The sequence below is a fragment of the Eptesicus fuscus genome, chromosome 16, assembly GCF_027574615.1.
Source record: "Eptesicus fuscus isolate TK198812 chromosome 16, DD_ASM_mEF_20220401, whole genome shotgun sequence".
Lineage (NCBI taxonomy): Eukaryota > Metazoa > Chordata > Mammalia > Chiroptera > Vespertilionidae > Eptesicus > Eptesicus fuscus.
This window is the reverse complement of record NC_072488.1, coordinates 13,911,615-13,924,608: the sequence shown is the minus strand read 5'-3', so window position 1 is coordinate 13,924,608 and position 12,994 is coordinate 13,911,615.

Here is a 12,994-nt window from a genome sequence, read left to right as displayed (position 1 = left end):
CCTTCAGTGAGTCATAATCTTTGCTGGTGCAGGGTCTTGCCTCATTGTTGATGGCTGCTGACTGATCAGGGTGGTGGTTGCTAAAAGTGGGGTGGCTGTGGCAATTTCTTAAAATAAGACAACAATGAAGTTTGCTGCATCCATTGACTCTTTCACTCGAACACTTAGAGACCATTGTAGAGTTATTAACTGGATTAATTTCAATATTGTTGTATCTCAGGGAATAGGGAGGCCTGAACAGAGGGAGAGAGATGTGGAATGGCCAGTCAGGGAGCAGCCAGAACACACACAATATTTATTCATTAAGTTTGCTGTGTTATATGGGTGCAGTTTGTGGTACCCCCAAACAATTACAATAGTGACATCAAAGATCACTGATCACAGATGACCATAACATATATAATAGTAATGAAAACATTGGAAATACTGAGAGAATAACCGAAATGTGACACAGACATGAAGAGAACAAGTGCTGTTGGAAAATGGTGCTGATAGACTTGCTTGATGCAGGATTGCTACAAACCTTCAATTTGTAAAAGCACAGTATCTGCAAAGTGCAGTAAAGTGAAGAGCAATAAAACAAGGTATGCACATATATAAAAGTGGAAGCTGAGAGTCCAAGAATCAGTGATCACATCATAAAAAGGGGGGTAATGGTAACAATGTTGTGTGCATTCATGTAGGCTGTGCCATTTTATCCTTACAATACCCTTTAGAGGTGGGTTTTATTATCTCCATTTTATAAGTGAAGAATCTGAGGCTCAGAGAGGTTATAACTTATTTAAGATCACATGGTAAAGAAGAGAAAGAATCAGCATTTGAATACAGGTTTAGTTGACTATAATTGAACTTTTGGAAATACTTCCTTTGAAACAAAAAGAGCAGAAATAATCCTATATAATAAAAGGCTAATATGCAAATAGACCGAATGGCGGAACAACCGGAACAACTCAACAACCTGTCGTTATAATGTGCGCTGACCACTGGAGGGTGTGTGCAGAACATGGCGGGCGTTGGCCCTGGCGGGATGGTGGAGCAGGTGAGAGGAGGTGCCAGACCAAGATGGGGTGCCAGTCGCTGTCATCAGGGTGAGTCTCTGGTGGTTACTGAAAATTCTTTGCTCCTACGTGCCACAGTCCCCCAGCCAGCACCAGTCCCATTCGCTTGGCACCATCAGTGGCTGCCAACCCTGATCGCCCCTGAGGGCTTCTCCGCCTCCTCCTGCTCCCCCTCCCCCTGAGGGATGATGGGGGCAGCAGCTGCCACTCGCACTCGCTGATGGTGCTGGCCCCTCTTGAACCGGTTGCTGGCGCAGGTCCAATGGCGAGTTCCTTCAGCAGGTGCGAGTGGGGCCGGCGCTGTCAGCTCGGAGTGGCAGCAGTGGGAGTGGGATTGCCAGCAACAGGGACTGGGGGCCGCAGTGGGAGGGGCCAGGCAGGGGCATGAAGGATGGGCTGAGACCCGCCCCTGGGCCTACCACAGCCTCGCGGCCCACAGTTCCTTTCAAGGTGCATGAATTCGTGCACTGGGCCCCTAGTATGTGTGTGTGTGTGTGTGTGTGTGTGTGTATAATTATATATATATATATATATATATATAATTATATACATATAGCCAACTCTCCTGGTTCACGTCCTGCTTTTCCCATCTTCAACCTTGGCTTAGAAGCAATTCCTTTGAAACTATCCCTTTGAACCTTTCCTGGATTTAGTTTGGCTCTTACCATATGCTGTATGGCACACTGACACCACTCTCAAATCTAGAGTGTCAGTTGACTTCCTCTGATGGTGAAGGAAGATGTAGCTTAATTACCCTCTTATCCTCCTCTTTCCCTACTTCTAGAAGAACATGTCACTACTTGCAGTTCCTTTAGCTTCTTGCCCCAGCTTTGTTGAGATATAACTGACATATAACATTGTATAAATTTAAGATGTGCAACATGATGATTTGATGCATGTATTATTGTATTGCAAAATGATTACCACATTAAGGCTTGATAGCACATCTATCACACCTCACATAATTATCTTTCTGTGTGTGCATGTGGTGAGGACATTTAAGATGTACTCTCTTAGCAATTTTCAAGATTATAATACAGTATTGTTAACTATACTCACCAAGCTGCACATTAAATTCCCAGAATGTGTTATACATCTTATTAGTACAAGTTTGTACCCTTTGACCAACATCTACCTATTTCTCCCACCCCCCCCAGTCCCTGGCAACCACTATTCTACTTTCAGTTCCTTTAGCTTTGAAATTTTTAATATTGTACTTAAACCTCTGAATCTCCTGGTAGCAAATAAAGACTATACCTTTTACTTTCCAGTTTTGTAAAATGAAAATATTAAGACCCCACCCCCTCCCTTTACTTCCTCTTCCTTCACCTCTCAATTTCTGAGCCAAACAGTCATTTACATTGCGTCACTTGAGAGTATCTACATTATATTTTGGAATTACGTGTAAGAGTTTATTTGCTTTGAATATATAAGTTAATTCTAGAAGTGGAAAACAACACAAAGCTTTGAGGATATTATGAGGATGTGCTGACTGTTTATTGCAGAGCCAAGTACTAGGCTCTGATTATATTTCTTTTTCTATGGTTGTGATGTCTTTACTCTTGTGCAACTTAAAGGAAAAAAAATCCTCAAATGGATTATTCTTTCTTACATTCCACCAAATGCTCAAAATAATGTCATATTTAAGATACTTTCTTATTTGGACTTTGCCTTTCTTGCACTTGCCCTTCCTCAACTCTCATCCTGAAATTATGGATTGCTTTAACATTTTTCTTGTTAAGGGAAGAAATGTACGACTTTTCACTTTATTCCTTTAACTACTTCCTCATCTGTAGCCAACTCTAAGTGCATTCTGGGCTGCAGTCTATTGTTTGGAATCTATTTCATTTCTTTTTCAAGGACAGTGATCTCCTGTTCTGTGTTAAACCAGCTGCTTCATATTTGGACCATAACTTTCTTGAGTGATTTTAATTTTTCTTGGAGTATCTAGGTGCCTACCTTTATTTACCCCCATGCTTTTTATGCTTTTTAATTCCTAATGTGTTTTCAAACTCTGTTCTACTCAGTCCCCATTCCCAGCTTTCCTCCCACTTGTGCTTTTTATTTACTTTAGAATCTTTCTTATTTGCTCCTTTCTTACCAGGTTCCACAGGTCTCAGTCTCTCTGACCCATTTTTCACTGGTTGTGAGTTTTTATATTGTTATTCTGGGTTGTATCCATTATTTTCTGGATCCCATAGTTTTCTCTTTCTATATTTCATTCCCTAATTTGTTGAAGTACATCCTAAAGTAACTTTTACTAGTAAGAGAGGATACATGGAATATTATTGTTCTCTGATACTTAAAAAATGGCATTCTGATCTTGTTTTATTCATGCAGTATTTACTTGAATTTCACTGGGGACATTTTTTTTTTTAATCTTGATGTTTCTTCATTATGATGAAAGCTTTGCTTGTCCAATCATTTTTTAAAATTTATGTTTTATTGATTTCAGAGTAGAAGGGAGAGGGAGAGAGAAATAGAAACATCGATGATGAGAGAGAATCATCTATTGACTGCTTCCTGCATGCCCCTACTGGGGATTGAGCTTGCAACCTGGGCATGTGCCCTGACCAGGAATTAAACCATGACCTCCTTGTTCATAGGTTGATGTTCAACCACTGAACCACTCTGGCCAGGCTGTTTAATCATTTTTTGATTGAGGCTGGGAAAAGGCAGATTTCTGTACTTGTTTGGACTTCCTGGCTGACTGGCAGATTTCCTTAGGGTGAAAAGTCTTGGGAGCCCTTATCCCCAAATGTTCAAATGAGGAGGACTTTGCTTGGGACATAAACCTTCACAAGGAAGGCCCCAGTCCTCCCAATGTAGTTTGTTCAAATACATTAGAAAAAGAGACTTTCTTTACATGGTACAAATGCCTAGTATTCTGCATATGAAAGTAAAGGTATATTGTTCCATAAACACACCTCTCATCTTTGCTCCTTTCTGAGGTCAGGTTCCATTGTACTTGCTTGAAAATGTAACTACTTCCTCATCTGTAGCCAACTCTAAGTGCATTCTGGGCTGCAGTTTCATCTGTTATCAGCCAGTACTTACCAAGGGATGTTCTTCTCCTTTTGTTGAGTATTCTGATCTGGTGATGGCCTCTTTCTGTTCTTTTTGATCTTGAATGAAGTCTTCGGAGGAATAAGACATTTGTTCTGTCCACTATTTTTGGGAATAAGTTTTAATTATCAACATTTTTTGTTAACAGGAGTCATTGCCCAAGCTACTCATTTCTGAATTAGTGATTCTCCTTTCATCAATGATCTGTATTTACCATTTGATAAATAATCTTGGTTTTCAGGAACTTCCCAAATCCTTGACTTTCCTAAGGGCAAGCTGAAATCACATACTATAGGGTGCTGGCTTTGTCCTGAGCCTTGCTCAGACTTTTCCCTTTGTTTTCCCACTGGAATGTTCCTTTCTTTCTCTTGCACTCCACCTGTTTTCTCCTTCCATATACACTGACTGGCCAGATTATTATGATCTCTGAACGCATACTAATCTGGCCACTCAGTGTATATCCACACTAATAAAAGAGTAAGATGCAAATTGACTGTACCTTCATGACGCCCACCAGCCAATTAGGAGTGAGTATGCAAATTAACCCACCAAAGATGGTGGGCTAATTTGCATGCACAGGCGCCAAGTGGCCTGGGGCGGGCAGGATGTTTGTGTCATCGCCATGGTGACGATGCAGGTGTTCCGCACCGCCCCAGCTGCTCCAGTCCTCTGGGCAGCATGGGAAGGCAGAAAGGCAGCACTGGGCTGGAGCGAAAAGGTGGCTCTGGCCGGAGTGAAGGCGGTACCTGCAGCCAGGGGAAGGAAGGCCCATTCTTGCGTGAATCTTCGTGCATCGGGCCTCTAGTATATATATATTAGAGGCCCTGTGCATGAATTCATGCATGGGTGGGGTCTGGCCAGCCTGGCCAAGGGGAGGGGACATGGGCGGTTTGCTGGCCTGCCTGCTGGTCACTCCTGGTTGAGGGGACAATTTGCATATTAGCCTTTTAGTATATAGGATATACACTGAGTGGCCAGATTATTATGCTTTCAGAGATCATAATAATCTGGCCACTCAGTGTAAATCCTATCCAAGCTTCAAGGTTAGATGGATAGGCTAAACTGCTTGCTCTATCAATATCCTCCTTTTAACAGAGTCTCTTCCCAGACCCCTGCTGAGGAAGGTGGTCATTGGACCCAACTTAAACAACGTGCACCATGTTGTACCATGTGATGCCCTCTGCCTTCCCCACCATAGCTGATTGTATGAGGCTGGGCCAGGACCCAAGGAAATCAATGTATAGATGTGACAGCAGCCTATGAGGTGACTTTGTCTTATTTTACTTGATCAGATTGATGGATCCATTACTCTCTATTGGATAGTTATTGATAGCTAAAAGTGTGGAAAGAGTGAAAAACACATGGCAAAAAGCAAACACAGACATAAGTTGAGTCATATTAATGGTGGGGTGTTAACAAGTGACAAAACAAGGCAAGGCAATTGCTAACAGTGTCTTGGTCCCCAAGTGACCTTTATCTAATCCCAGATTCTATTATCTGGGTTGTACCATGGGCCTTTCCATTAAATCTGGCTGGAAAGTTTTTCCTGGTTACAGTGAGGCCTAGCTGATGGCCGGGGTCTTTTTTCCTTAGTGCTGGTGTGTACTAATCTCTAGCCTCCCATTGTTTGGGAGAACTGTAGGAAAGTTTCAGAACCCAGGCCAGGGTGAAATAAACACCAAGGCACTGTTCAAAAGTCTTGTGATCCATGAAGCCGCCACTGCAACCTCAGGGGTTTCTCCTTTCTCTAAACTTACAGCATACCTTAAACACTGTAGATGGTCCTTACAGAACAAGGCCCATGACCCATGTTTTGCCTATCAGACATGTGCTATTACTCCTATAGGATTAGAAGAGTATGAGGACCATGCCTCATGCATATTATGTTCTCCATCATGCCTGGAGTAGAGATGACCCATAAGAACTATTTACTAAATGTTTGCTTAATCAGTGAATAAAAAGATGAGCAAGAAACAGAGAAAACAATGGAGAAAAAGACTTTAATTAAATACACTAGAGGTCCAGTGCACAAATTCGTGCACAGGTGGGGGTCCCTAGGCCTGGCTGGTGATCAGGGCCAATCAGGGCCATCTTGTGCAGTCCCGATCAGGGCCGGGCTGATGGGGGCCTGCCAGCCTTGGGGAGGGAAGTTGGCCAGCTGTGGGGAGGGATGGGGGGAGGTTGGCTGGCCACGGGAGGTTGGCTGTAGGAGCACACTGACCACCAGGGGGCAGCTCCTGCATTGAGTGTCTGCCCCCTGGTGGTTAGTGTGCCTCATATCGACTGGTCGACCAGTTGTTCCAGTTGTTCAGTCATAACGGTCAATTAGGCTTATATATATATATATATATTTATATATATATATATATTTCTAGCTGCTATTTATTCTACTGAGCACATGGATGCATGAACTCATTTAACAAACATTTTTGGGCACATTTGATGTGTATTAAGTGTTAGGTATACAAAGAAAAATAAGAATGATATAATCTTTTTTTCCTAAGGGGTTCTAAGTCAATTGGGGAAAAGGGAGTTATAAGGTAATTAAGTATAATACAATAAATGCTGTGTTCAGCTAGTTCTCTAAAAGTAAAAAAGAGCCCAATGTATAAACAAGAAAGTTTTCACCAAAGAGGGAGAGAGATTAAGTTCCTACTATGCATCTGCCTTCTGCATAGTTGATTCTCAGTGTAAAGTTTTAATGATCTGTATAATAAGTCCATACTTTGTGCATCTTACAGATGAAAAAATGGACCAAGAGATTTAGATTGTGCCCTGGGTCCCACAGCCAGAAAACAGCCAAGCCATCACTTTATCCAGCTCTTCTGACTTTAAACTCTCCTGCTTTCTCAAGGGTTGTGTACCTGACATAGGTAACTGTCTCTGAGAGCTTAACCCTACTCAGGTATAGGATTGGAGGCCAAAAAGCATAGGGTTTGATTTAAGACTAGAGGCCCTGGTGCATGAGATTCATGCACTGGGGTGTGGGAGGCCCTCAGCCCAGCCTGTGCCCTCTCGCAGTCTGGGAGCCTTTGGGCCTAAGCCAGCAGTAGGACATCCTTAGCTCTGCCTTAGAGGTGGGAGAGGCTCCCACCACCGCTGCTGCGCTCGCCAGGCTCAGGGCTTCTCTGGCTGAGCAGTACTCCCCCTGTGGGAGCGCACTGACCACCAGGGGGCAGCTCCTGCAATGAGCGTCTGCCCCCTGGTGGTCAGTGCGCATCATAGCAACTGGTTGTTCTGCTGTTTGGTTGATTTGCATATTAGCCTTTTATTATATAGGATTATTCTGACTGAAGTTCACACCCTTGGGGCCTTTAGGGAAAACATCCCACTGGTTATTGGCCTCACAAGACTCTTTGTAGCCTTAGCAACTGGCTTCTGTTCTAAGAAGGCCTGATTTTCTCATCCGACACCTGGCCCTCAGACCCACAGCTGCTGGGCCCAAAGGGAGGTGCATACACAGACTCCAACTTGCAATTCACCTGGCTTCACTAACCTGGGCTTTGCATCAGCTCTGTTTACAGGGCTTTGTTTAATTATTTCAAACCTGCTGATTCTGGGCTTTGATTTTGGTGTGTGTGTTTGTGTGCATGTGCGCATGTGTGTGTGTTTTTAAAGTACTGGATACTTAAGTTCAGCAAGGGGCCTGGAACAAGGAGTAAAACATCTATTCATCATTGGCAATGTCATTACCAAAAGCAGTTATCAATTTTCAGGCCAGGATTGTGCTGGTTCCAATATGGAGCTCAGCCTGGCTCCAGGACAAAGGGAAATGTTGACAGATGTAAAAGGAGGGGGAGTGCGGTCTGGGAGCTCTAAGTTATTACCGGGCCACCTATTGCTACTCATCAGCAAGCTACCAAACATCTGGTCATAAGGCAAGGGCTTAGCAGTGGTGGAGAGAGACACAGGCCCCAAGTACCAGTCTGAGGGGCCCTGCTAAGAGTGGCAGAGAGAGAGGGCATGAACCTGTTTCATTGCCCTGAGCACTGTGTGCCTTTCTTGCCATGCCAAAGACCAGAGAACACTCCTCTGGAAGGCACCACTGCCCATGCCCTTCCTGACATTTCCCTTTGTTGAATGCATCACATTTGATCCCCAACCCTATCTCTTATGAATACTCTTAGTAAATGATGGGGGAGTATGCCCCGGGTTGAAGGAGAGAAGCTAATATTGCTTCAGGGAGGGCAGAAATGTGTGTAGAGGTTACGAGCATGGGCTTGAAAATCAGAACAAGAACTTTTCCAACTTCACCTCTATCACTGCCTATATGCATGAACTTGGACAAGGAACTTAATTTCTCTGTAAGCCCCAATGATCTATACGGTGGGGCTTATGCTACCTACCTAGTAGTTTGTTGTGAAGATCCAATTAGATTATATTTAAGGGCACAAGAGAGGCATAAATGCTCACTAAATGGTGGTTATTATGTGAGTAAAGACTCTTGGTCTTACCCATGAATAGGCTCAAGAGATTTTTCCATCCTCAATGGGCTTCAGACTGAGGGTTCATGCCTGTTAGACCCTTTGTTTGATCGCACACCTTCATCCCCTTCCTGGATTTGGATGAGTCTTAATGATCCTAAAATACCCAACTTAAGCATTTCTCTCTCTGGAACTTTCCTTGACCCCTACTAGGCTGAGCCAAATGCCCCTCCTTGGGTTTCATAGTTTGCCCTATATACCAACCACATTGTTTTGGAATGATCTGTTTATATCTCTCCCACTAGGTGGTAAACTTCTGGAAGGCAGGAACTATATTTTTCTTTTGTATTCCAGTCTCACTCATAGTTTGTGGCAAAGAAAGGTTCAATATGAACAGAACTGAAAGAATTGAATTCAGGGTCCAAGTCTGTCCCGTTCTACAGGTCAATTCAAGGTGCCTGCTGATAGCATCAACCACACCTTTAACAGAACAGATCCAAAGGAGAGCAAAGCCTGCATCCCTTGTCTGAGCTGACAGTTCCTTTGGGAACTTTTGGCAGATCTAAGCCATTAAGGGGAAGAGAAGAGAATGAGAGGAAAGAAAAATAAGAGGAGAAACAGGATGAGGAAAAGCAGATTTTAATAGGTCCATTATAGATCTTTGCTGATTGAACAAAATAATTGTTGCTTAATTAAGCATGAAAGGAGAGGAAGAGAAAGAGAAGAATATTAGGGAAAGGACAACCAGGTAATGCTTCATAGACTTACATCTACCTCTTGCCATGTAGTAGGTAAGTGAAGTTTTAGTGAAGGGAGGAGGAGAGTGTGGGGCCAAGGGCTCCAGCTCTGGAGTCAGATTGTCTGCTTGGGATCCCATTTCCACAATGGCCAGTCAGTTGGCTCTTAAAACGGTATTTGCTGAGTTACACAATGAGGTTAATAATATCTATCATGTTATAAGGATTAGATGATTAGAATAGAAGCTGTTGTCATAGAGCTTGATACATAGTAAATGCTCAATAATTATATTAATTATATAAATATCAATATTTTTTTTCTAAATGTCCTTCGCCTAACTGGAGTCTCAGAAAGTTGGGAGGAAAGTGCAGTGAAGGGGAATCCTTGGACAAAGGATAATGGCCTGGAAAAGTTCTCTTCCTCTCCCAGTTTATATTCATTAAGATACTCAAGACATCTTTACTGTGGATCCAAGGAAATTAGCTATATCAAGAGAGAAAAACAAAAACAATAGTGGAAAGAATGATCCTGGACTCAGGACTCCTGAGTTCTAGTCCAAATCCCACCACTGATCAGTGTGTGACCGTGGGCAAGTTCTATAAGCTGTCTGGGTCTCCACTCACTCATCTGTTAAATAAAGAAGTTAGTATAAGCTCTTTTTATTTTTTTGCTATAAGCATCATTGATTCTAATATCCAGCCAAACAGTTGAGACATTTTTTCCTGCTTGTCTCCATTTACTTGCTACCTTACCCAATTGTCTAGGGGCTATAAACTGATTAATAGACAAAGCAAATCTAACCAGACAGGTTCTTCATAAAGGGAATTGATGACTGAATAAATACAAGCTATATCTATTACTATCTGCTTAAGTTCTTAAGTTTAAGAACCAAAGATTTCTGGGGCAGAGGTAGGCAAAGAGTAGGTGTGGGAATGAAAAACACTGAGCTTCCTCAGGATGCAGCAGTTGATCAGGCATGCATGTGCATGGGTCCTCCCTAAAATACAAGCAGTGACTAAATAAAGCAGTGGTTTTCATCTCAGAGAAGAGAGAACTAAGAGCAAGCCACACGATTTATTACACATAACCAAGGGTTGCCTGGTGGAGGAGGTTTAGAGCTGTCTGATGGAGGAAGGTACAGCCTCCCATGGCTCCAGGGAAGAATGATGACTAAGGGAAGATTGCATATTTCAGTGTAATGGAAGGAAATCCATCCTTTCCTTTAGAAACAGGGGCTGGGAAACTTTTCTGTAAAGGGACAGATGGTAGAAATTCTAGGTTTTATGGGCCATACAGTCTTTGTTACAATTGATTCTACTGTTATGTTATTATCTACATAACTAGGAGACCAGTGCATGAATTTGTGCACCTTGAAAGGAACTGTGGGCTGTGAGACTGCGGTAGGCACAGGGGCAGGTCTCAACCCATCCTCTGCACCCCCCCTGGCTCCTCCTGCTGTGCCCCCCCCCCCGCCCCCCGTACCCTGTTGCCAGCAGCCCTGCTCCTGCTGCTGTCGCTCCCATGTGCTGATGGTGCCGGCCCTGCTCGCACCCGCTTAAGGCACAGAGCGATTGGGGCCGGTGCCATCAGCGAGTGCAAGCCACAGCTGCTGCCCCGATCACCCCTCAGGAGCAGGGGGAGGTGGGGAAGCCCTTTGGGGCGATCAGGGCCAGCAGCCACTAATGGCGCCAAGTGATTGGGACTGGAGCTGGCTGCCGGTGCAAGCGGAGCTGGTGCTGGCAGTGGGTGCGAGTGCCAGGCGGGACCATGGCATGTGGGAGCAAAGAATTTTCAGTAACCACCAGAGGCTTACCCCGATGACAGTGACCAGTGCCCCACCTTGGTCTGGCGCCCCTGCTCACCTGCTCCACCATCCTGCCAGGGTTGACGCCCACCATGTTCCACGCACACCCCCTGATGGTCAATGCACGTCATAGCGACCAGTTGTTCCACTGTTTGGTCTATTTGCATATTAGTCTTTTATTATATAGGATAAGCATGGCTATGTGCCAATGAAACATCATTTACAAAAGCAGGTGCCAGGCCAGATTTAACCCATTGGCCGCAGTTTATTGACCCTTGCATTAGAGGAGCACCTGAGGAATTAGATGCTTTTGGGAAGTAAGTGGTAGATTTCCCCCTCTCCAAATACCACAAGTAGACATGTTCCAGTAGAGGTTGAAAGATCCTCTTAATACTGTCACAGTGTATGTATATCTCTGCCATGGGTGGGGGTTCTAATTAGCTGGCCTGGGGGTCTCCTTTAATACTAACCCCCACAATACTTAGAGGATGGACAGAGGGAGAAACCTGGGGTCTTAAATGTCTGTGAGGGAGCAGAGACCTTGGAAGGAGAAGCTAGGGCTCATAAGACAAACTCCACAATTAACCTGGGGCTGCTGCAGTCTACTTTTTTACTTTTGATTCCTCTCTCTTTGGAGGAACATTGTCTGAGAAGGATTTTCTTTCTTTACAGTTTTGGCAGATTTGAGGAGGCTCTCATGAAGATGGCCAACTACTAATATATCAGATGGGAAAAAATTCCTTTTTTCTTTTGTCATTTTGGTTCCCCCTCACCCCATTTGTCCAACACACACACACACACACACACACACACACACACACACACACACACACACACACTTCACTCACTAGTTGTGCTTACATGTTCATGTACATGAGCTGACTACAAAACAGGCATCTAAGATCCCAAAAGAAGCACAGTCTGAGTAGAAAGCTGAAGTTCTGCCTTCTTTCCATGGTTTACTCCCCCAGGACATCATACCTTCATAATTTCTTCAGTCTTCCTCAAAAAATGTAGCACAACTCGAAGCAGAGGAAGGGATTTGGGGGTTGTTGGAGGGAATAATACACGTACACACCCCATGCTGTCATTATCTGACTAACTCCGGGCCGCCATACACTGCTGCATGTGGAATGTGAGGACACTGGGCTCCTCCAGGGGGTGCCAACAGCTCCCAGTAGATCCTATCAGAGGCCACTGATAAATCTAGTCTTTGTAAAGCCCAGCTCAGGTGGAGCCAGGTAAGATTCTAGGACTTTATCTGGCCACTTCCTCCAATTAAGAGCCAGCTAGGCATCCTTGCAGACTGGCACTGAATTATCTTTGAGTCTCATCGTTTGGCTGGCTGCAGATTTCTAAGACCTGGCCTGCAGGACACTTCCATTTTTGCTATTTTAGCATCTGCAGTGTTTCAGAGTAGAAATATGATGGGAATAGAAGCCAGGCCATTTGGTGTCAAGTCCTGACTCCATCACTTAGTAGATACAGGGCTTCAGGCAAGTCTCAGCCTTGTGAAAGTTAGGTTCCCCATTTGTGAAATGGAAATTAAAAAGTAAAAGAAAACAAAGCCATTCCAGTACAGTGGGTTACTTTTAATCATGGTAGTTACGTTGTCTAAAGTTACCATGGACCCTGAATTAGTGAACCCTGAACCAGTGCTCCTAGGGGAAGTAGAATTAGGTTCTTGTGAACCTCTGGCCACAACAGTTTAACCAGTCTATCAACACCTAACCTTGTCTTATGTGTGTTTCTGTTTAAAGACATCTTATTTCATATATATTGTTGATTCATTAATACTAAACTCACAGCCAACAGTGCTGTAACCCATGCCTGAGTGAAGCTAATCTAACTATGAATTGTTTCTCTAAGGCACATCACAGCCTACACTTGGGGTCTATTTTAAA